The sequence below is a fragment of the Ambystoma mexicanum genome, chromosome 8, assembly GCF_040938575.1.
Source record: "Ambystoma mexicanum isolate Mex_15411 chromosome 8, UKY_AmexF1_1, whole genome shotgun sequence".
Lineage (NCBI taxonomy): Eukaryota > Metazoa > Chordata > Amphibia > Caudata > Ambystomatidae > Ambystoma > Ambystoma mexicanum.
The window spans coordinates 83765903-83791369 of record NC_090929.1 but is presented as its reverse complement, the minus strand read 5'-3'; the positions used below and the strand labels follow the sequence as shown (position 1 = coordinate 83791369).

Sequence of the window (25467 nt, the reverse complement as noted above, 5' to 3'; positions counted from 1 at the left end):
TTTGGCATCAGATGGAATTTCTACGGGAGACTTCTTGGTGGGGGGGTTTACAAAGGTGCATACTCGAGCAGGAAATTCTATTTGAGGATTCAAGGGAGTTTCTCTTTGGGTAAACTGGTTCTCCTCTGCTTCAGACTCGGAACACCAAACTGTATGGTCTACTAAGGGTCGATCGGTTTCATTATGGACCTCATCTTCTGTTTCATATGTGGAGAAGTTTAATAGATGATCTTCCAATATCGCATCTTTTCCTTCCTCAACGTCTTTTATGGGAAAGCTTTTGCATTCTTCTTGCCATTTCGCTTTTATAATATCCCATGTTGCTTAAGAATTTACAGGAACCCTTTGCCAATTTCTTTTTGTTGCGTGGCATGTGTCTTTTTTGCATTTCCCTTGCTTTTGACCCTCCCCTTCTCTTTTACTGAGAGGGTCTCCTTTCCCTTTTTCAAAAATTGGTTTCTTTGGATTGGGTGTTTTGGTCTTATCTTTACTTGAATCCAGGTTAGGGCCCGTGCTTAAGCCATCAGTGTTTGCAGAACTTGATGGGGTGGCTACTGGTGCCACTTCTTGACCCTCTTCGCTGTTTTGATTACCCATTCTTGTTTTTTTTGTTGTTTCTGCTCCTGAATTTCATATAGTTCTGTCGTGGTCATTGCTCCTAGTGGCAATTTGCTAACGACAGAACTCTGTCGGCCGAAGTCCCTAGACCTCGCTGGTCGGCTTGCTTGCCCGTATCACTTTTCTGTGGAGGTTATTTGTCCGCTAGACTCTTCAGTTTGTCCTGTACACGCTCATCCATTTTTGCTCCTTTAGAAGTTTCCTTGCTCTTCTGAATTGCCAGGGCCTCCCTTGCGACCGCCGCAAGTAATGTCTTGTCCTCTATGTTGTTTTTCAATAAGTCTTTAATCACCTTACCGGCCATGTAATTTTTCTGTTTTTCATTTTGGATTTCCTGCTCTCGAATGGCCATATCCATTTCCATTTTAGGTCAATTTAGAGCTCATCAGAGCAATCAGAGTGTTCGGATCTCTATGATTTTCATGAAACTGTTCCTACATGTTTGTTAGGGGTGCTGTTGCAATTACTATTGCAGACAGGACGTTTGGTCTTCATTTAGCACTTTCCCCAACATCTCTTTTAGCTCATGACCCTCTTGGTGTGCTGGTACAACATTTTGACTGTGGGCTGTCACTACCCTTCTGACTTTAGGGAACTCTCTTTGAATGAATGAGTCGGAAGATGAGTCATCGGACTAGTCTCGTGAATCAGGAGTGTCAGTTTCTCCATCCCGCTTTGTATTCTGCGTTGGACTCGAGCTGGTTTCATTTCGTAGTTTTTTTTTTTGGCTGGAAATCTTTTTTTGTGAACATTGAATGGTCAACTGAGGGCTTTAGTTGACACTCCTTCGTTTTAGGGGGTGTCTTTGCTCATTGGAATCGTTTTTAATGTGTTCTCATTTATCATTGTTTTTTCACTCAACTGTTTTCCAACTGAGATTTGGATGCTTCAGCACTTTCGCTTTGCCCCACCCCCCCACCAAGTGTGCTGGCACTCACTTTTGCGTTTAGTTGTATTAGGTCTTTGATAAGCTGATCTGCTACAGCTAAAGAGTCACAGCGGTGCAAAGATGTCCTTGGTTCGCCTGATTGCATTGGTAAGAATCGTTCTGGGTCCTCTTGGAAGTACAATCCAAGGTCCTGACCCTCGTTTGTGGCAAATACCTTGTCGCTTAGGCTTCCACCGTCCAAACAATTTGCCTCTATGTGACTTTCGCACTTTTGGCTTTGTGTTCCGTCCAAGTCTGTTTGACACAGCACATCACCATCCTCCATTTCTCTTGCTCTATTTTCTTTTTCTTCTTCTCGAGGCGCTTCACTGGAGTCACTAGGGCTTCTTGTTAGCTCTCGTGTCTCTTGCACTTTGGCATAGCTTTCAAGTGCTTTCCCAGCAAAGATACGCAGTTTGTTCGGGCACGTCTTTCTTGGCTCCTCATTATCGAGTTTATTGTTGAGTAGCTTGCTCGATGCTGCGACCAGTTTTCTCTGGAAAGGAGGCAAGGAGAACTGCACTAAAGGTAGATGAGCATCAGGGAATCTCGAATGGGGTGGGTTGCCGGGACAATGTCCAGGCACCGGTGTAGTGTTCTCTAGTATTGACCGTGCCTTTTGGCCAAAGGTTTCCCTGATGGTTGTCGGCCTTTTGGGCCACGTTCCCGTTTTCCCCCTATCATTCAGTTTCAACTCGGGATCTTTCTCTCAGCTACCGCCTTCCCTGTCATGCATCACCATTAGCTTCAATTGTAGGGGCAAGGAGATCAGGGTGGATGATAGGGACCCACTGTGTCATAGATAAGCGTATCCCGCTAACATGCTTCTCCTTCCCGAGGCCACGCTGTAAACAGCCACGACTCAGTTTGTTTGCTGTCGTACAGTTTCATTTGTCCCAAGCTTCTTTCCAGCACTTGCTTGGTCTGGCCTTTGTCGGTCCACTCTAGCTGGCAGAGCAGGCGGGGTCAGGCTGGAGTTGCAGCACCTCAGTTGTGCCGTCATCGCTGGTCTCTCCATGGGAGCCGCAACGGCCCCACACAAACACCATGAACACTCTGCGACGCTGCGCGTCCGAGGGGGGGTTTGTATTCTCGCTCTGCCTCCAAGAACAGGTAGTGAAAGATCAATGCAAGCACGCCGGCAGCCGTCATTAGCTTCACACCAGGAACACTCCCTGACACTCCGCCCAGAGTTACTGTCATTTTTTTAATTCAGCGACATAGTACTTCAGTAGACATTAACAGTCTGTTTTTATAGGATCAAAAACAGACATGGTTAGCATGACTTCTCATGTTACTAACTGAAGGGGCTCTTGTTTACTGGCTGTTCCTCTACATAGGTTTTTAAAAGCAGGCGTTATTGTTCCCTTGTAGGTAATGCCTCAGTGGCAAGGAACTGTGCATTTTTTTTTTTTAAAGTTACACGACAAATGGCTTTCTTACAATCAATACGATAATTGCTAAAAGCATGTTAAGCAATGCACTTAATTTGACTTACCACTTCATCTGACAGGTCCAGAAATACCACACACCTTGGGTACTAAGCAGCGCTCAGATACCCGAGGGTTTGTAGCGCTATATAAATGCAAAGTTATTATTATATACCAAAAACAGCATATTGAAAATGCAATTATTATTTCCTACTCTATATTCAAAAGAGAAATTGAAAGAGTGTACAAACACAATCCTTCATTATCTTTACAGGCTTAATTTCCTGATAGAATACATAGATAAAAGCTGCTGTTTCGCCTTCCACAACTAGCTTCATAATAACAATATGGTTTACGAGAAAGCATATTCTAAAGAAGTTCTAGAGTCAACGAATGGTGACCTTCGGGAGGCCCAATCAACAAGCTTTTCTCCCTCAGTCGGGCAATGAGGGTGAAATGTTTCTCAAGCCATGTGGTCAGGGTCTTTATAATTTAGGTAGGTCTTCCTGACTTAGCAGTACCAATTATTCCCTCTTTCTCTCCAGGCTCTCTAAGTGGTAGTCTAGCAGAGCATCTTAGGCCCAATTCTCATGACGTAGAGTGGGTGGTTCTCAGGTTCCCTATACACTTTTCACAAACATCAGAATGAGAGAATGATCAAACACTACCATTTTTATAAAAATGTTATCTTTATATAGTTAAGGGCAATAGATAAATCTTTCAGGTAAGTAAACGCAATAACAGGTTAACAACAACATTTTCAAATCTGAGCCAGAAAAATAAGATGGGAACCAGGGGAGCAGTTGTGCAGATTTGGAGCAGTCTTTACTGGAAGAGCAGTTTCAGGATTTCCAGTGGAGTGAGGAGCACAGAAGGCCTTTGGTGATTTAAAGGGGGTCCAGAGACAAAGAAAGAAGCGAAGGAAAGAACTGTCAGCAGCGCTGAAGAGGCAGGAGAGTAATATCATTGGTTTGAAAAAGCAGTTCTGCAGCGACAGTTGGAAGTATCCAGAGACGGTCACGGTCCACGTTCTTTGGAGCCCAGTGTAGGGTACAGTGTCCAAACATGGGTACAGATAGGATCCCCAAGACCCTTTGGAATGAATATTACTGCATAGTCGGTGCCTCCAGGGTTGAGGGTCAAGCCAGAGGAGCAGAAAGGCGAAGATGTTGCAATCAGCAGTAGTTGCTGCTGCAGGGTCCCTCCCACCCCCCCAATTATCCTTAGCACAGCTTTCTTTTTCTGAGGCCGGAGTCGGCTTGAGAAGACACCTGAGAAAAACTATTGTTGAAGACAAACATATGAAGTCACACCGCAGAGGTGCCACCTATGGAAGGAGGTCTGGGAGGCAAGATTGGCAGTGCAGTTGCAGGATCAGCATGTCCCCCCTAGAGCTTACCCTACGGAGGAGATGGTCCAAGAGCACTAACCTGATGTCCTAGGAAAAAGAAATTCAGGTATATTCAGCACAGGGTCTTCAGGGAACTGGCAGCAAAGGGATTCCTACTTCTGGATACTGTGATGCAGGCATGGTTAGCAGCTTCAGGGAGACCATGCCTTAAAGCAGGAGCCGTTATTGAACATGCATAAAATCAGGAGTTATCTTACAGGTGTTCTGTTTCTCAGCCACGCCTCAGGATTCTGCACCAAACATGGCATCCTAGCCCTGCCACCCCCCCTCCCCTTTTAAGGTCCAGAGGACCCTAATGGAGGCCAGTCCCTCCCTAGAAATCCCTCTCCACACCTGGCCATTTTGACTTCTTTAACACTTTTTCACTTTACTTTTAAATTGACTTGGCCACTTTACGTTGTCCCCTTTACTTTGTCACTTTCTCACTTTGCGTCTTTACTTTCCCCCTTTCCCATTGTGATCTTGATTTTTCCACACTGGTTCTCCTGTCCCCTTCATGTTCTCCGCTTTTCTCTTTGTGACTCTGCCCCCCTCCTTCCCTTTCTTCAACCCAGTGGTGCTGTCCAAACCCCTCCTCCTTCCTTCAACGCTGTCCCTCCCCCCCAATCCTCCCATTGCCCAGCTCTTTCCCTTTTTCCCCCCATTCCTTCCCCTACCGTGGCCAACCCCTGTTGCTACCTCCCCCCCCGGCTCTCGTTAGCCATTACCTTCCACATCTTCATACCCTTCCCAGCGTCTAACAGTGCGCCCCTATTCTTCCCAATCCCTGCTCCTCTTTGGCCCAATACCCACTGCACTCCAATGTCCCCATCCTTTGCATTCCCAATTCTCCAAGATGCGCTGATCCCTTCTGTTCCAAATTCATTCCTATCCCCCTCTTTCCGTCCCTCTTCCCAAGTTCCAATCCCGATTCGCTACCCCCCCCCCCAAGCATAGATTACTCATCATTTCCCAGAGCCCCATTTCGCAACCCCCCCCCCCCCCCCGAACTACTTTGTTCATCGGCCTCCCCTTGTTTCAGATTTTCTGTTTTCTATCATTCTCCTTCGATACACTCCACAAACCCACCCCCCCACCTGCGGTTGTGGGAGGTTTTCAAAGCCCCCTTTCCCTCCCTTTTACACAGGCTCTCCCCTGAGTCTAATACTCCTGGGTGCCGTTTTTTCTAAGCTGATGGTTGTGCAGTCCCCTTGCAGTATCTGCCAGTGCTTTCTGATGGGAAAGACCTTTGACTCCGCCATGACTCTCTGCTGGTAGCCGGCGGCAGAGAGCCCCCCCCCCCCAGTCATCTGGTCGCCGAACTGCCAGTATAAGACTGCCCCTATAAGCCCCTTCCAACCATCACTCACACCGCATCCACTCCCATACTGCCACAATCAAACTAGCCCTCTGGACTCAGCTGTCAGCATGCTATTCTGTGCTAGGGATCTCCGACCCCCAACCCACACCCCTGCGTGCGGGCGTCTCAGAGGTTGCTGCTCAAGCAGGTTTAGCTCCTTATTAGGAGTGCCCCCTAACCCTGTGGCGTGTTGGACTGAGGTCATCCCTTGGCCGTAGGGCTCCAATTTGGAGCCCCCCCACACCACCAAAGAGGGCATGTTGGGGCCACTAAAGGCCATTGTGCACCCTGCCCGGAGGGCCTTCCGCTTGTAGGCGGTGGTATAGCAATAGGAATGGTGCGACAGCCTTCCTGCTTTTAGTCCCTCTTTGCCCAAACCCCCCCCCGACCTAGACCCTGCTTACTTGCAACTCACTCCTTCCAACTCGTCTTTTATGTCCGATAACATCACTGCCACCCCTAAATCTGACAAATGCACTCTATCTGCCCTGAAACAGCCAGGTATCTTTAATGAAATCAGCGTATGTTTTAACCAGCCCATGCCCCTACTACCCAAGAATGCTCCAATTTTTGCATTCAATTTTCTCCTAGACTCCTCAATCCCTTTGTGGGAGTACGCCCCCCTGCCATGACTGTCTAGGTATAATTTCAGACCAAAAACAGATCTGCACATCGGAAGCAATTTCCCACCCGAGTCAGCATGTCCCGCATTCTGGCCAGCAGCTCCCTTCTCCCTGTTGAAACCAAGCCGTCCCCCCTTACCTCCCCAAATGGATGACTAGGATGTCAGGCAGGGTACAGCTCTCCATCTATTTGTTCAACACCCCCCATAATTCTTCCCATAACAAGCCTCTTTTTGCGAACCACAAGATCTGTGTTCACGCGAAGCCCATGTGACCGTCCTGATATTCCTTCACCGCTCCCTCAGCTGCCCTGGCCACAAATGAGCGGCCAATGACCCATACCGGTGGGCAATCTGTGGAAAGATTAAAGTTTGTTAACTCGGGTGCATGATGTTGACTAATCCCCAGTGCGACTCTCCCCTGCGCTTCCCTCCCCTCAAACCGAACCTGACCCTTAGCACGACCCCGTGCCCACTCTCTGGTCTAATGTACAGCTTGAATTTGTCTGACTCCTACCTTCCTATCCTTTTTAAGACCTCCTCCCCCAGGCCATACTGATGTGCTGTTGTAGCAGCCCCTATGCAAAATGAGCGGGGAGTGTAATTGTAATGCCCATGGATGCCCCCAATGCCGGCTAACATTGCAACCATTACCTTCCTAAACTGGATTTGCGTAAGGGGGAGCGGGTTTATAAGCATGTGCAAAGAGGTACTGTTTGCCCTAAACCCTAGGAAGGCACCCATGGCCAAAACCGGGCAGAACTCATTCACCCAGGCTCCTGAGGACCAAGCACCTCCCCTTAACCCCCAGGGTCAGTCTTGGAACTCCTTATCGTCACCTCAAAGGTGCCCTCCAAGATGTTTACGTTGTCTCTAAACAGCGCCCTCTAATCCCTGCGGAGCTTGGATCGGGCAATGAACTCTCTGCAGGGCGCAGTGCCCCAAAGAAGGGCACAGTGAAACCAGCCTTAAACAAGTGGCATTCACAAGGAGAGTGACATATGAGCTGTAGACTCCAGATCATCTTTTTTAATAGTTTGAAATGTATGGGATGCCTGTCGTCCCTGTTTGCTGGACCCTCCCTGTTCCAACCCCTCAGGGCCGCCCTGACAAGGAAGCCCTTGGTGAATCGCTGCGACCCGGTAGCAAGCTGTGGAAGGCGATAGCGCTGAGGTGTCCTGAAAGCCAAGAGTTTGACTTGTGAGTGTCCCAAGCCTATAGTATGGAACGCTGGGCTCTGTTTCCCACCCCCCCATCCGCATTGATCCTACCCCCTGGGGCTTCTAAGAAGGTCCTGCTGCATTTTTCCCTCATGCCCCCCGATAACCCCTGTGATACTCCTATCCTTTTCCAGCACACTAGGTTCCACCAAATGCCGTTGTATGGCGTCATCTCCTGGGTGAGCCTTCCGGAACCACTCCATCTGTGAACGAGAAAACGCATCCGCTGCAACGTTACAAACTCCTGGAATGTGCCGAGCCCCCACTTCAGTGTTTATCTACAACCCTATCCTTATTAAGTGCCGGAGCAAGCTTGCACCACCGTCATATTGTCAGACCACACGGTCAAGCGTTTGTTGGACACATACGTAGCCCAGAGCAGTAGGGCCACCACAATTGGGAACAGTTCCAGTATGTTAATGTTCTTGCTCCAGCCCTTCCGGATCCACGCATTAGACCAATTGGCCCTGCACCATTCCTTACCCAATATGACCCCGAACCCGTGCCTGCCAGATGCGTCCGTGAAGAGCTGAACCTGGGTGCAAGATACCCACGGGGCCTGCCATAAGCGCACCTCATTGAACTTTTGCGAGAAATCCACCCACATACGAAGGTCATCTTTTATCCCTGCACTCAAGCGCACTAGGTGCCACCCTTTCGAACTCTGCCCCGATACTGCTGCGAGACACCTCGCAAATACCCACCCCCGCCGGGATGACCCTTCCTGCGAAATTCAATCTTCCTATTAAAAACTGGATTGTCTTCAAGGGCACCCTGTTGTTCCCCAGAACTGATTTTATGATGGATATGCATTCTAACATCTTTTCCTGGGGCAACTGGCATAAGCCTTCTACGTGTCAATCTCAATGCCCAAGTAAGTCTATCGAGTCCCCCCCACCCCTGCCTTCCAACTCGTTTAAGGCCCACTCCAGGAAGGAGCTGGATGTTTCAAAGTAGGCACAAGATAAACTGCAACCCATCGGCATGCATTTATACACGTAAATCTCTTCCCCTCTCCTCTCCCCCTCCCCCCCCATGAACTGAAAACCCAGTAGGTGGAAGCTGCCTGGATGCACTGGGAGCAATCTGAATGCTGCCTCAATATCAACCGTAGCCAACAAGGCACCTCTACCTGCCTTTTTAGCCCCGCTGAATGCTTGGTATAAGGACACATAGGACACCGAGCCTAACCCATCATCCAACCAGTCGTTAACGAAATACCCTTGTGGGTGTGACAAATTGTGTATTAGTCGATATTTTCTCTGCTCCTTCTTAGGAACGACCCCCAGAGGGGAGACTATGAGGTTGGCCAGAGGCGGTCGGTCCCAGGTAAGGATCCGCCACCCTGCCCAGGGCCCTCTCCTTATCAATGTTTTCTCTTACCACTCCAGGAAAGGGCCCGTCGACTTCACGTTGTCTGCTGTTCGTGGCGCAAGGGGGCCCTTAGAAAAAGGTATGACAAAGCCCAGGGTGAAACCCTGGAATAACGTCGCCCTCTCGCAAGCTATGGGGTATTGTGCCAACCAGGACAGAAGCTTTTGAATCTTATTGGGGGATGGTCCCTTGGAGTTGAGATGCCCCCTGACCCCTAGACCCGTTCCCTCCTTCTGTGCCCAAACCACATACACTGGCTGCAGGGTTAGGGGGGGCTTTCCCCCAGACCCCATGGGCCCAAACTCCCCCCTCTCGGCACCCTTGCCCCTCCCGCTTAAACCTTCTTGACCATTCTGCTGGGTGACAATTTGCTCTGGAGGTTAGCTACGTGTTGTGCCCCCTAGCATTACTCGCCTCACGAACTGTGGCACCTTGAAGAAAGACAAAACTTTATTAGTACAAACATGACATGTAATTACACAGGATTTTACATCATCAATCTTCACCATTAGTCTTTCAAAATGTTAAGTCTTGCTCCCTCCCTCGTGGGCCATATGTTGCCCACGGCCCCCCGCAAGACTTTGCTAGGTGCCTGTGTTACCACAGAGTGAACATTCATGTCGGTATCGCCACCAATGGCAGTGCCCCTCATTGAAATGCCTATAAGGGAAGGATGGAAGCCCTGGACCCTGACTTCCTACCCCCTCTATACAACCGACCTGCGGGCCATCCTGTAATGGCCTTCCCCCACCTGCTGCTGATCCAACCTCTGTATTGAACCCCTTTTTCAGCTCCAGCTTAGCCGCTGGTGGTGGGGCTGCCGTCCTCATCCTGGGGTCCAGACACTCTTCCACCTGCTTGTGATCCCACTTCAGGAGAGGGTAGCTTCATAACCTTTTCCGGAATCTTTGGTCTCTCAAACGCTACACTGTACCCCCAGCCACCTGTGCTCCTCTATTACGCACTTGCTGTATTTGTAGAGAACCAGCCCTTAGTCTGGCTCCCTCTGAACCATTATCTGAGCCATGATTCTGAACCCTTCTAACCAGTCCTGCCGGTTCTCTTCCGGCCTCACCAATTTTGGCCTTTACAGTATCCCGACCCTTGTTACCTTGCAAGTGTCATGCCCCTTGCTCTCATGCTCGAGGAGCGAACAAATGCAGATAAACCTTTTCCAGATATCTAATTTCACCCCTTCCGGTATGTGCCAGCTTAGGCAATTATTCTCGGTGATGGTCAGGAACCCGTCTTCTATTCTGCCTGCCAGGTTGTTAACCCCTCCTAGCTGCACGCCTTTTGCAAGCCTCCCTGACCCTTCAGAAGTCCCCATGACTGCCCTAGTACTCGAGCTCTTGGATGGAACCTTGCCCGCTCCAAGTCACACCCTGCTGGGGTCCACCGCCCCTTGATCGGCTGACGGCCATTTCACCTGTGGGCGTGCCTTGCCTCCTCGCAGCAATTCCATGATGATGTCCACTTTTTTGCTCCAGTCCAACTCACCCTCTGAGCCATGGTCATTGTCCAAGGATGCCCCCCCCCCTCGCTCAATCCTATGTCGTCCGCAGTTGCGTAGTTCTTAACAAGTGCAGTGCTCTGTTAAACTGGGCACCTGTGGGTGATGTGGACGGCTTGTCGTCCTTGCCCCCACCCACGAGGGCAGTCACAGCAGCCAATTCTTGCTCCAGCTCCTTCTTTGTCCTCCTTCCCCAAGGGCCCCCGCTCATTTTTGTTTGCTTTTTGCGGGAGCTTATTCGCCCACCCCTGATGAAGACCAAGTCTAAGCTGGTATTTGGAGAGGGGAGATCATGGCTTTCGTGGCGATTGTGTCCCCCGCTGTCTGGGCATCCCCCACCTCCAATCTTGGCCATTGCAGCTTCCCATCTTATGCTCCTGGCCAGAATTACTAATCTGGCCCACGTTTTCCGCGTCCATGGACCGACCCTGCGGTGGTGAATCTCCGATCTCCACCTCCATCTGCCCTTCTATCTGTGTGTCTTCTACTATCTCAAGGCATGGACTTCCTGGCTGAAACATAGTGACCTGTTGGAAATACAAAGGGGCCAAAGACTGCCAGCCGTGCCAGAAAACCCCATAACCAAGCTCTAGCATTCCCCAAATCCCCCCGCTTTTGCCCTCCTTGCCCCATTATAGTCTCTTGCACGATGCGAGTAGTCGATGCTGTGAGAGCACCAAACCCTGGTGGAATAAACGTTTGAACTCCTGCCCCTGTGCGATATGTATTCCTGTCAATCGGCAACCTTAAGGAATGGAAAACAAGAATGAACAAGCCACACACCCAAGATTACCCAACGCTGCTCTCGTTGCTCCTGTGCTGCCAGCTTGCAACTGCAGTGACCTTCACCTTCTCCCGCCTCGTGTCTCCCATATAGCCACCCCTTGCCTGCATGCAAGCTTACTGCCCTGGCTGGAAGAAGATCGCGTCTCTTCATTTGACACCAGGCCTTTCCTTCTAGTGGCTGGATCTATTCTTGGCACACGCAGGTCCATCCATGATAACATTTGTCACAGGGCCTTGCTTTAAGGGCCTTGTTTTAACACTGCAACTAAAGAATCACCCTGTAAAACAGGTACATGCAATTTAACATTCAGTGATGTAACCATTTACAGTTTGGGCTATTAAGCGTCGCTTGAGACACCTATGAGCTGAAACTGTTGTATTGGGAGCAGATAGGGAGTAATGGCATATGTTGCACCCATAGTGTTTGGTGTATTGGTTATTTGCCCACCCATCGACTGCCCGTGGCTATGCCAATCTCTATGGTCATTCCCGCCCACTTCCTGCCCCTCACCGCCCAAAGACACGCCCTTAACATTGGGTTCACTTTTCAAGTCTTACCCTGAAACGTGCAAGTCAGTGTTTCCAAAGCACTCGTCTGACAGTTATGGGAACTGTAAACCAGCTCCTCGTGCAATATTGTGTCATGTAGTCTGGTTTTCACAAGATCTCATTTAGAGTAATAAGAAGGTGGTGCTGCAATAGGAGTGGCTGGTTGCATTTATACTGCTGAATGCATTTGAAAATACTGAAAATGAGAGACTCCAGTCACTCAGTTATAGCGCTCAAGTTTAGATTTTGGAATTTATTCTCATGAAACACAAATCACTTATTTTCCAATTGTGAAATTCCTCAACACGTGTTTCCCCGCGATCAGCGTGGTTCATCAGGAGGGTGAATATTCTCCGATTTAGAGATACATCAGAATAGTCAACTTGAGTGTTATTGGAAAAGGGTTAATTTTCACATTCCTTTTGGACCTGATACACAGTAAGTGGTTGTGGTTCTCCCTGTGTTTGTTTAACTTTTATGCATCAGCATTGCCCAGTCCGGCATCAATTTCTTGATTATAGTCGGCACGTCCCTTTCGGCGGCGTTCCTGTATGGATACCAAATTTCGAAACGGAAAAGCTGCTGTATGTAGTGCGGCATAACGACAGCTCGTTTGAACGTGCTTATCTCGTGTTTAGCGTGCAATGCTCCTCGTGTAATGAAATGTCTTACCAGGTCTGTCTTCAGCCGCTTAATTATGAGCACAATGTCCATACTGAAGTTCTGTTGAGAACCAGCATTGGCAAAGCCTTCCGGACGTGTATAATATACACTGTATATGCAGGAGGGCTATGCCAGGCAGTACTGTTAGATGTACAGTTGTTTGCACCCGCTACCGTTAATGGCCAGTTAATACCACCATCATCCCTTCTGAGGAGCTGCCCGCAAGATTTATTCCTGAGAGGCACTTGAGCTTATCGCGAAGAACGTTTGCACTTGTATGTAATATGGGAACTCGCATCTCTGACGTGCTAGCTGACAAGGCATCTTTCTATCATTGTAATTCAGGTATGGAAAATTGTATTGAAGGTTATTTAAGTGGCAATGTGATTGCAGCCAAAGTCTCTCTTTTTTGCATGGCTGTTGCGCTTGGTCCAGCACCCTGTTAACCTTCTAACCCCTGCCCCGGGAGACTACAAGGACCAGAATGCAAGTGGCTGGGGTTTAGAGAAAATTAATTCCGCAACCTACAACTGCCATGGTTGCATTTGACCTACGCAGGGGCCATATCTGCAAGCAACCCCGTAACCAGGACTATTTCCCAGCCGCTCGGCCTTAACGCAGCCCGTTGACGTCCTCCATGCTGTTACGTATGCACACCAATAAAATACGTGAACGGCTGACTACTCTTTGTTTACTTTCCCCACCACTGTGAAAGTTTAATAGGGGAGACCCCCTACCAGCTCTGAAGAATTGGCGGCCAACTTCGCGGATGACGTGCTGCACACCCACAAAACCCCCCGAGCCTATTGAAGGTCTAAAAACAATTTACTTTTTCATTGATGCCGATGGCAGTAAACAGAAGGATGGTGTACAACAACAAAAAATGCAGGGCTATGAGACACGTGTATTCTCGCTTATTCAGTTGAATTGTATATCGTGGCCTAAACACAGGGTATATTATCAAAACACTGGTTTTCCTCCTTCTGCCCCTTCACCGCTTTGAGACCCCTTAAGTGTGGTGAAACGCGGCACATGAGCTACCCACTCACAGAGCCAACCCCCCCTGACTGCAACGCCCCCTTTCAATCTCCTTGCCGACCCCACCTCCATCAGAACCCAGTGATATGTTTCGGGCCCACAAGTCAGGCAACTAGCAAGAACCTGGTGGAGTCACCTTGCATGTAACATGGCGAGTAGGCTCGGGTGGGTCTGATCGCTAAACAAGTGCTATGCACGAAGATCGAGCGAGGGCATGGGACAAGTTGTAATTATTCATTGGGGGTACCAAACCGGCACGCTGAATGTTGTGCCAGAACAGGACATGAGAAAGGAACAGCCTCAAAAACAGGTTTGAAATCCCAGATTGTGACTCCCAACTATACCTTTAAAATTGCTCCACCTTCACCCACAGCAAAATACCGTTTTTTCCGGCAAGTCCCACTACAGATGTCAGGATTTTTGATGGTGCCACTGCTGCTGACGACTTTGTTGTCCTAGATGGGACGATAGAGCCAATTTGTGTTCCTGCAATTGAAAAAGTACAATAAAAAATTATTATAGACATACATTTGTTTGCGCACTACACTCTGCCAAGTGCACACCCTCACCCGCGCACAAAAGGGACTTAGGGTGCAGAGTCCTATTGGGAAATCTTCAAAGTTCCCTATAGGCCATTACACCCCAGTTGGCAGAGAGAGCAATCAGAGCACATACCTGAAAACGTGACTCATACTCATTCACAGAGACAGAAAATGAGAGCATCAGCTAGTTATATTTTACCCTTTCTATTCCCTGCCTACAATAGCTGAGGAATCCAGCCTGCTGACAATCCAATCATTCATCTACATAGCTTACATAGACTCCTACACAGTAGTGCTTAACCCACCAAGCTAACTTTCAGAAACATAGTAATAGTCATTTAGCTTTTACTGCAGTTTGGTGACAGCGCTGAAGTAGCAGCAGACGCTGCCGTGCCAGACACAAGGGCCCTTGGCTTCTCTGAAACATATGGTACCCCATGCAGGCGAAGGCCTGGCACCCACAGCAGGAAGATATACATGAATTCCACTTCACTCACTTCTATGGCAGTGGTGCACCCAAAGTACTGTTGGTTATACAGTGATTTTTAGTACATCAAGGGAAGCATAGACTTGTTCTATAGTAGATGGCTACCTGGGTAGCTCAGCAGGTTGACAGACCGTTGGTGACATGTTATACATGCAAAACTTGTTAATCGAATGGCTTAATTACTTATAAAAAAGAAAAAAAGGAAGTGCTATAAAATGTGTTTGGGCAGGGGACGGGTTGGCAGGGCAATGGGTTGGGGTATTTCTGCCTCTGTAGTGGAAATCAAAAGTTGGCAACCATTAACCCAGTTTAATTTCCTAATGACTGCTGTCAGCACAACAGAAGCATTTATTAACCAGATGGAAAAACATAACATCTTTCTAAATAGAACATGTGATAAAACGCGAAGCAAGGTGCACACAAATTACAGATTATTGGTTTGGTGCTCCGACAAAAAAAGATTTCAAAGAAAACTAATGAACGCAGGTTTTTGAGCTTGGAAATTACTTTTTTCCTACGAAGGTGTAAAATGCACATTTGAACAATAATAATGTGTCCAGCATATAGAATGCCGCTTTCAACAGTGATGCCACCCCTCTCGCCTCCCCAGTGATGGTCATGGCCCATTGATTCCTGTTGTGTCCCCCTTCAGGACAGAAGAAAACAAACCGGATGAGCAAATAGAGCTGGGGAATGTGCCAGTGGCGGCTGGGGAAAGGAGCACAGCAAAGATAAGGTCACCGAGCTCCCAGCTTCCTTCGGCAAAGCAGGGGGCTTGGTAAAGCCTGGACAAGGCTGAGGCAGAGCAGGTCCCGAGATCCGGCCAGACATTGATGTTGGATCTCGGACCCAGCCAGAGCCGACCCATGGACCAGAGGGGCCGGTGTTGTACGATATCCAGCTCCCCCACAGCAGATTGCTGGAGCCCACAGGAAGGACAGCCAGGGGGCAGGAAATAGGCAGGGACAAGGTAAGTACAAAAGGAATATACTTTATTTGTTATAGGTCAAAAGGTAGAAGTTAAACCGGAGAGCAGGCTTCGATCTACTTCCATGTCCCAGCTCCCATCCTCAAGTTCCTCCCCGACCGCCAAACCCTTGCATTCCTCATTACCTCACACATTCCAGGGACAGCTCACAGCACAACCATCGGAGCATGCAGGATACCGGACACCTTCGCTTAAAACTGGAGAACCACCTAAATAACAAAGCAAGCAACCATGCCAAACAACCACTCAGAACTAACACTAAACATGACAATGAAACTTACATGCAAATCAATACAGGGCACCTCCTGCCCTGGCCTGCTACACCAGGAACTCAGGCCTGCCACACCAAAGCACTACCTGGCCACACGAGGGCAACACCTGCTAACAGCAAGCGGATACCTAACCTACACTCACAACCATCATAATGCCTGTCCTCCTTCCGCCGGGGTCTGCCACACCCCAACACCAGGACTGCCACTATTGGGGACAATTTCACTCAAGAAAACAGAGCAACCCACAATGCACAACCAAAACCGTATCACGCACCAGCTACAAGACTAGTCCGGCAAACTCCACAAAGCCAACAATACTCACACCAGATCAACCTCAACCAACACACCCACAACTCCCTAGGAAACAAAAAAATCCAGAAGGAACAGACAAGAAACAACTGAACAAGAACACTCAACAAGACACGACTGAAAGAGAGCAGCATGTAAAGCGCACAATCATAGGAGAACCCATGTGAACACGAAACACCTCCTGCCACCTGAACATAGGTAATCTACTTCCATGCTCATGGGGCCCTCCAAAATGCAAGAATAAAAAATATGGTATTGATAAGTAAGCCTCAATGCCTACTCACATGCAGCTGCTCCAGAACCTAACAACAAGTCTCTCTGGGCCTATGACAACAACAACTCCTCCTACTAACCAACTCTGGTGCACCTGCTCCAGAACCTGCCAATTGCTCTGGGGAACCTACAACAACTACACTATACCTACACATAACTGTCCTAAGGGCACCCCACCACAAATAACTACAAGACACCAACCACAACCGGCATCAGAACATACTCCCTAACTCCAAACATCCAACTGGTTCCGAGTCTCCCACAACAACTACAATACACCTACACATACACATACCTGGTGTAAGAACGTCCTACCTAAAGCACAGCTACAAGACAACCACCCATTACTGGTGTTGTTACTACGCCTACTCATTAAAGACATAACAATACACCACAACTACTGGTGCACAACTGCACCACACCTACCAAAACCAGTGCACTACTACAACCACTACCAGAAAACTCTACAATCAGGGCTGCGCCTATACTCCACCTCAACAACCCAAAAGGCTTAATTAAGCACAAACAATGCCCACCGTACATCACAAAGCATTCAGTAGCATAAGTGCATATAAACTTAAATCTTGCTTACTGCCATTAGAACGGCCTGAAAGTGTACTCAATCCCATGTAAATTAAATCGCATACACAAAGGCAGCAGCAGGCTGCTTTCCTCTTGTGGTGCACCCGCCTACATTCCAAAGCTGCTCTTAATTATCCGAGCGCCGCCAAAAATAAACCTTTCTGATGTCTGAGTGATCCATCAACACACTCCAGAAAAGATCTTACTAACAGTGCTGTACGAGTTGCATCTATTACAGTCCCTCACGATTCCATTGAAAGTTCAAAGCAATGGGCACTTCACTCCTCCCGACGCATACCCCGTACCCCAGGCTGGCAAGTTCCATCCAAGTTGACCGTAACCAGCGCGGTAAGACTTAGCCTTGTATTAAAGAACTCTGAACAAAAGTAAGGTTAGCAGGGCCTTTCCTCTAGCGTATTCTCCCCCAGTATTCGAAGAAGGTAATGGCAACGGGCCTCTGGGATGCGTTCTAGCTCAACATGGCTGAAGCGTAGAGGCTCTGCTAGGTGCACAAAGCCCAACCATCTTCAGGACCCCTGCCAGGCCCTTAAAGCCTTCTCGCCGGGCCTGCGCTTTCCTCTCGACCAACAAGGGACACATTGCAATCGGACTGCTCTCCTTATATCCACCGTTCCCAGCTTCCTCCTGCACATACCTGCCTACGTTTGAAAATCAAAAACCCTGAGATGTACGCCCCGCCCACAGTCACGAAGGACTCCGCCCATTTGCACACGGCCCCGCCCGCCTGTCAAAAAATGTAAACTCGGTTGTTGTAGGCATCATTAGAAACACGTTTGCACTTTACAATGGAATGCCATAAATGTGAATGTCCAAGGACATGCAAAACCACCCAAATTCCATAGTACGAATGGCATTCACCTTCTATAAAAGCAATACACACAAAAAAACCAAGACAGGATATTTTCTTCAAATAATGTTTTTGAAAACGCTAACACGTGCGCATGTTTCAAACTCCAAGAACCAATAAGGCTTTCCCTGGAACCTGCAGTACCAAAATTGGACATTTCACCTTAGTTTGTTATTCTTCACGCGTTATATAGTATGGTGCTGAGGTGTTTAGCCTGCAAACCTGATGGCTGTGGTTCAATCCCTGCGCTCGGTGAAGAAAAGAAGACACCAATAAGGCGAGTATCAACGGTTTATTGCAGACCCCGTGGCGTACATCCACTCAGCTGAGCCCCAACCGTTCTCTTTGCAAGCGGCTGGAATCTGGACTACGCAAGGCAGCCGGCATTCGAGCGCTCAGATTAGGACACATCTTCCCCCCCCTTAGCGTTGGGAGGAAAAACAACCAACATATTAACAGATTAACTTAGCATAACAATTTAAAGACCCTAGAGAATGCCACTGAGATGTCAATTTCAGAACCACACTCCGAACATTGGGAGTGTGAGGGTGCAGATGAACAATAAACAGCACACACGCCCCACACTCTACCACACATAATCCCTCATCCTGGGAGGTCTGCACACTCTAGCAGGGCTCCCACCGCTGGCATCAGCAGACCGCGTTACCACCACACTGACGCCACTGTCTCACAATCCCCCAGACCATGCGCCGCCTCCCCATTGCCACACACAGTCACACCCAGGACAAGCTATCCCATGGGGAAATCACACATGACCCGCCCCCAACTCACTTTCCTCCTGGTGTGACCCCGCTGGAGCCCCTTTTTCCAACACCACCACTCTCCTCTTGCTGGACCTCATGCCATCGTCAAGGCACACATAACCCGTCCCCACACGGGTCACCAGGCAGGGCGGCATAAAAACACTGCTCCCTTTCGGGACAAACCTGGGATTCCTTATACACACCTGGTCACCAGTCTCAACTTCCACAGCCTTCCTTCCACCCTTCTAGCCCCTCACTAGATCCTAACGGGACCTGACTCTCTACAAAGTCTCACCTATGTTTACCTCTGTCCCGGCACCTACCGCCTAACGCACACGTCCTCAACCTGGAACCCGCCTTCCTGCCCCATAATAGCTCGAAAGGCGGTGAGCCCGTCATCACAGACGGCGTACTCCTATATACTGACAACGCTTCCGACCAAACATCTTGCCACGATAATCCATTGGCAACGGCCAACTGAATGGCACCCTTGACGACTCCATTAACCCTCTCCACTAAACCGTTGGTGCAGGAATTGTAGAAAGCAGTGCAGTGGTGTCCGATGTCATAACACCCCAGAAAATCCTGCATCTGCTTGGAAACGAACTGAACACCATTGTCAGTCACCACAGCTATCCTCTGAGGGACAGACGCTGTACCTCTAGTTGCAAGCACGTATACCAAAGGCTTGTGATCGGTCCTTATCACATAGGGTATCCCCCACAAGAAAGTCCTAAAGTGCTTTGATGCAACCACCACAGCGAGTGCCTCCGCTCAATAACCAAGTACCTCCTCTCAGCATCTCTCAAAGCCCTAGATGCAAAAGCACTGTCCTATTTTTCGGATCAAAGGAGATGGGGCCTCATCCACCTCCACTTTCAACCTTTCAAATTCCCTCTGGCACTCCCGGGACCACTCAAACCTTTGTTTTCAACAGTGCGTGCATGCACACAGTTTTTTCAGCGTACGAGGCTATGAATTTCGCAGAGTACTCAGTCATGCCCAGAAAGGACCCAAATTGATCCTTGTTGATGGGGATAGGGACCTCCCTCATGATTTTTACAAGCTCCTCCCTCGGCCATGGCGCACAGCCACTCAGATGAGCCCCAACCGTCCTCTTAGCGAGCGGCTGGAATGCCGACTACGCAAGGCAGCCGGCATTCCAGCGCTCAGATTATAACAGTCGGCTAATTCATGAATTCATAGAGGTCTTTCAATGTTTCTCATTTTAGCATGGGGGAGGGGGCCGGAACATCTGCATGTACCCTCAATTTGAGCCCTGGCAAACTGACCAAAAAGAATGAAAGCTGAAAAACTAAGAAAAATGACACCGGATTGAAAGCAGTATTCTGTTTTTTTTTTTGCTTCAGCTTTCATTCTTTTTGGAGTTTCCCTTATGTTTTAGTTACCCTTCAATTTAGGGAGACTAAAACATAAGGCAAGTTGGCCAAAAAGAATGAACCTTTAAGCAAATAAATGCGGTAATACTGCATTTGTGTCGTTTTTCCGGGTCCCGCCCAATCCTCCATCCGATTGCCAGCAAAAGACCGCTGCCGATAGCCAATCGGATGGAGGATTCGACGAGACCCGAAAACCTGGAGACTCCAGGGTCTTCCCCAGAGAAATGGCTATAAACCCGGAGTCCCTGTGGAAAACCATGAGGTTAGGCAGGTATGCTCCTGCAGCACACTCCGGCTGGGTGTCTGAACTGTAGCCCCTTCAGGTTCCTTCTGTAGGAACCTCCCACTGGGTGTCCCAACTGCAGGTCTCTGGGCTCCTCCTGCAGGACACACGCTGCAGCAGGCGCCCTACTGCTGGGTGTCTATACTCCTGACGCAAAATGGTCAGGCACCGCCTCCTACCAATACCAACACCCAGCCTCCTGCAACATCTCTGGACAACCTCCTGCATCACCAGGATGGCACTCCACCAACGCTGCTCTTCCTTTTATCCTGGGCACCTGTTTTAATATCCTCGCCAAAATGTAATAAGTGGGACCACAGGAAGGACAGCCAGGATGCAGGAACCAGGCAAGGCAAGTAAAAAAATAAATAAAAAAGGAACTTTGTTACAGGCCAAATGTAGAGGTTAAACAGGAGAACAGGCTTAACATACTTCCATGTCCCAGCTCCCAACAAGTCCCTTCCCAACCATCAAACCCAGAACTCCCAGACCCCTTGCATTCCGCATTACCTCACACATTCCAGGGACAGTACACAGCACAACCATCAGAGCACACAGGATACCATACAATGCGTGTTTCCATCCCCCCTCGCATCCTCCCCCTGTGGCCCCCAAGGAAGGGGCAGAGAGGGGACCAGCATTGCAGTGATCTGGCTCCCCTGCTCACCTCCTCTCCCCACGCGTCCGCCTTCATGGGTCCACATGGGGAGAGGGGAGCAGAAGGACCGGGAAATCTGTTAAACACTCGCTTCTCTGCACCCTCTCCAACCGCAGTGTAGGGGATAATTGTACATTTGTAAAGCACCTATACACAAGTGAAGTGTGTTAGATTGTCCATTGGGGTTATGTCAGAATGAAGAACACGCGCTCTGTACTTTATAAGTATATTTATTTAGAAATTAACAGGTAAGTATGAAGGCAGGGAAAGGCATCAACCGGTCCAGTATACACCGGAGCAGGCTCCCAACTGCTTCTGAAAGGAACGTTCCCTGAACCATACATAAACATTCCAAAGGAACATTCTAACAGGGAGCTGAGCTTACCTGCATACATTAGTATAAAACATAACACATCTCCCCCCTTTAACCTTTGACAAATTAATAATTAAAGCAAAATGTAAAATTGCCCAACAAACACTTTTCATCAAGGTGTACCAAAAGATTTTGGGAGATTTCATTGACAAAGCACTCATGACTATAATGCAAATAATCAATCAAGTGAATATACTTACATTTGATTTGGGAGATTTAATTGACAAAGCACTCATGACTATAATGCAAATAATCAATCAAGTGAATATACTTACATTTGATTTGGGAGATTTAATTGACAAAGCACTCATGACTATAATGCAAATAATTAATCAAGTGAAGATACTTACATTACAAATCGAACTTCTCATAAAGTGTACAAAAAGATTGTTGAACATTTCATTGACACAGAATTACAAAGAGCACTTTCATAGTACCTTCAACATCTCTAACAAAACCATCTGATTTGTGGCAGGCCATTACCACTACATCCTCGCAATAGGGAACCAGCCCACAATCATAACACCCTTATCCACCAATGACAAACAAGAACCTTGAATCACTGATAATTTTTCCAAAGATGGTACTAACTAAGCACAGATGAATTACTCCCTTTTCTCTTAAGAATCTTTACCAACCACAAGAAAAATCAATGAAACCATAAAAGCTAATTCCCACGAACTGTATCCACCCACAACTATTATGATTTCCATGTGTGGGTAGACCTACATTTTTAGGAAATATGGAACGGCCACCTGAACCCAGAAGACCGCCAAAAAACATGCACCAAGTGCCGGGACAACCAATCCCACCAACACTTAATACTCCATTTGCTCACTTCCACTATTGCACAAAATCACATCACACACTTGTCAATTTGCGCGCAAAATATCTGACAAGTGTATAAACATCAATTGCATTCATAATATTTGGCTACAAAGTCCTTTGTGATGTTAAAGGGAATGGCAATTTTACTTTTCTTCTAGTAGTTTGCGGGATGGGTATTTGGAAAGATACTTCTTTGAAACAGTGCCGGGATTTCTCATCCCCCACAATTTGACACACCAAAGTACACTCAATCTCAACCGTCCTTCCCTTTGCACACTCTCTCACAGAAACACATTTACACTTAGGCAATTTGCGCATATAATATTTGGTAAACAAGATTGTGCAAAATCAATTGAGTCCAAAATATTCAGCTACAAAGTCCTTTGTGATGTTACCTGTGGAAAAAAAAAACTGTATGTCATCACATTGATGCAATTAGTATATTCTCACTAACCAAAAACGTGCACGATGTGCCGGGACAGCCAATCCCCCAAAACAAAAGCTACACTTTGTGCCGGGACAACCAATCCCCAAACTGTGGTGCGACCACCTGAACCCAGGAAGACCACCAGAAAATTGCACTATTTGTGCCGGGACAACCAGTCCCCCAAAACAAAACTGCACATTGTGCCGGGACAACCGGTCCCACCAAAATATCTCACACTCATAAAAATGCACCAAACAGTCACCCCACTGTTGCACTTTTCTCCAATAATTTTTTTTTTTCCATGCTGCAAAGAAAGGTTAATACGAAACACAATTGGCATAGTGCAATTAGTGAATGGCTTGTCATCCCCTTTATTTCTCCCATGAGCCACACTAGCAATACTTTTTCCTTCTCAATGGCTCCTTAAACTGCCCAAATATATCATCAAACCACGCCAAATTATGACGCTACTTTTCATTTGTGATAACAGGATATTTTGGAGTAGAGCCCAAAGAGTATTCAGAAACTCGTGAGAGCGGCTCTTTGAAGCTTCCGAAAATGTCATCTATCCAACCGTAAATGAAAGGCACGCCGTCCAGCTGCCTCCGTGCTGGCTCTTGATGCTTTACAAAATCACTATCGTGATCTGGCAGCATTGACTCAATACAAGAACAGTCATTATCTCTTACTGTTTCATAGTTTATCTTCATGGAGCGCCTAGGTAAAAGCTTGTTGGTGTCTTCACTTACACGACGTTCATCCGGAAACAAAATAAGACTTTTCTTCAAATCATGCGACGTGTTACAATCACACCCTCCACTTTAAGAGTCTTGCAATATACCTAATCTCCAATGATTGGTAGCAGTGGTGTGAGGCCAATCAACCTTAGAAACAAATGGACGTGTTTCCATATTTTTTTCTATGCGAGGCATTCTCTTCATGTCTGGCCAACCATCGCTCTCGTGAGCTGATGGAGTTAATCTTCCAGCCAGCGGCGTCATCATTCGACCCTCTGCAGTCAGCGTAGGCAGAGACTCTGTACGACACAAACAATGCCTTCCGACATCAAAAGGTGAAACTTGCTCTCTCACTCTTGTATGTCTAAACACGGCCCACAAACTGTTTTCTCCATCCATTCCGCTCATGTTTAATGGCGCACAGCATTTTAACGGCACAGAACGCAAGGAAAAACTCTCCATTTCCTCCGTAACTCTCACAGCTGGAGCGCTAAGAGCTGTTCCCAGTCTGCTAGCACAACACACTAAGTCGCCACACTGCCATGTGTCAACGACTTCCTCCACCCCTTCCATAGCGCACTCCTTATCTAGGGGAAGGGATGGGTAATGGACCCGGTGGATGCCTCCCCATATTTCGGGCCTTTCATGCAGAATTCCCTTTACCTCATACATTTCTTTCTCTTCGTTTCTGCTGATGATATTACATGTGCCTTCCTCTTTCTTCTCCCTATACTTCATGTGATCCATTGGTGTAAGCGCTCCTTCTTCTGAGTGGACATCTGCTGCTTTCCTCAATCCCATCCTCGTCGCCAATGTTAGATTGTCCATTGGGGTTATGTCAGAATGAAGAACACGCGCTCTGTACTTTATAAGTATATTTATTTAGAAATTAACAGGTAAGTATGAAGGCAGGGAAAGGCATCCACCGGTCCAGTATACACCAGAGCAGGCTCCCAACTGCTTCTGAAAGGAACGTTCCCTGAACCATACATAAACATTCCAAAGGAACATTCTAACATGGAGCTGAGCTTACCTGCATACATTAGTATAAAACATAACAAAGTGCTTCAAAGTGCTGCAAGATAGGAAGGTAACTAGGGAATACAGTTGTCATTAGGCCTTGAAGATTCCGAATGATGTAACAATTGCTAGCATACTAAGCCAGAGACATAGCTCCTAGTAAGTGCTTGACAAAAAGGAGAGGGGTGAGGAGGGGAGGAGAATACAGATCAACTACAGTACTGGTCTGTTGAGCTAAGAAGCGGTATACCTTATTGGGCAAGAAGATGCAGGCGGCACCAGCAGGAAGCAACGATGCAGTAAAGCACACATCCAAGCTGCGCTTATTTCCTGTTTTGTGGCCACGCCTTCATCACAAGGCACTGACCGAGCATGTGCAGGGGAGGCGGGAGTGGCTCTCCATGCACAGAAAAGTGACGCAAAAATACAAGTATTCACTCTGTCCTTGATCACGCACCCCTCCCTGTGTGCCCCACAGATTTAAGACCTCTGCCTAGTTTTAAGGCAAAATACTCAATAGTTGTTATCTTGCTGGCAAGACTATGCATTTTTACTGTATACTAGCATAGTATACAGTGAAGTGTATACAAGCATAGCAAAGTGGGGCAAGAAAGACATCTTGTGGTACAAACAGACTCTGGCCGGTACAGCTCAATACACTGCCTGGCAGCACTGAGGGGTAAAGTTAGGCACATCTCCCAGCAATGTTCAAATCACAAACCCTCACCTCCAAAGGGAAGCCGTACAGTTAAAAAAAAAAAAAAAATCACGACAAAGGAACTAACTTCATGACGAATTTTGGGGGGGGGGGGGAGGGGAATATCTACCCTGAAAAAAAAATTCCCTCGGTATGACGGCGCGGGCACACATCACTTCTGTTTTGGGGGCGGAGGGGCGATGGGAATAATACTTACCAGCTAGCCAAGAAGACATACATAGATGCGCTTTCGCTGCAAGCAAAATCACAATTAGAAAAACAAACCCACCGGCACCTAAATATACCTGGCGCTTAGAAACACTTCCGAAATGTATAAGCGCCTTCTAAATACACAGTTAATACCTGCCCGTGCACTGGAATCGAGTTCTACTTCCTCCATGATTCTCTTCCCGAGCCGGCACGTCGTAGACGTCCTGCGCGGAACATCACGAGGACTTAACTGCACGT

At 47.9% G+C, this 25467-nt stretch overlaps 1 protein-coding gene and 1 long non-coding RNA gene across 2 annotated transcripts in view; one reads left to right on the top strand and one right to left on the bottom strand.

The window, feature by feature from the left end:
- REXO4 (REX4 homolog, 3'-5' exonuclease) overlaps positions 1–25467 on the top strand; it is a 185864-nt gene that overhangs the window by 50031 nt on the left and 110366 nt on the right. The gene's annotated exons all lie outside the window — the stretch shown is intronic.
- LOC138471638 (uncharacterized) lies at positions 5390–25438 on the bottom strand. Its single transcript, XR_011268476.1, has 4 exons — positions 25363–25438; positions 13873–13977; positions 9292–9373; positions 5390–7771 (listed from the first exon to the last, which is right to left on the bottom strand). It is a non-coding gene; the product is annotated as an uncharacterized lncRNA (long non-coding RNA).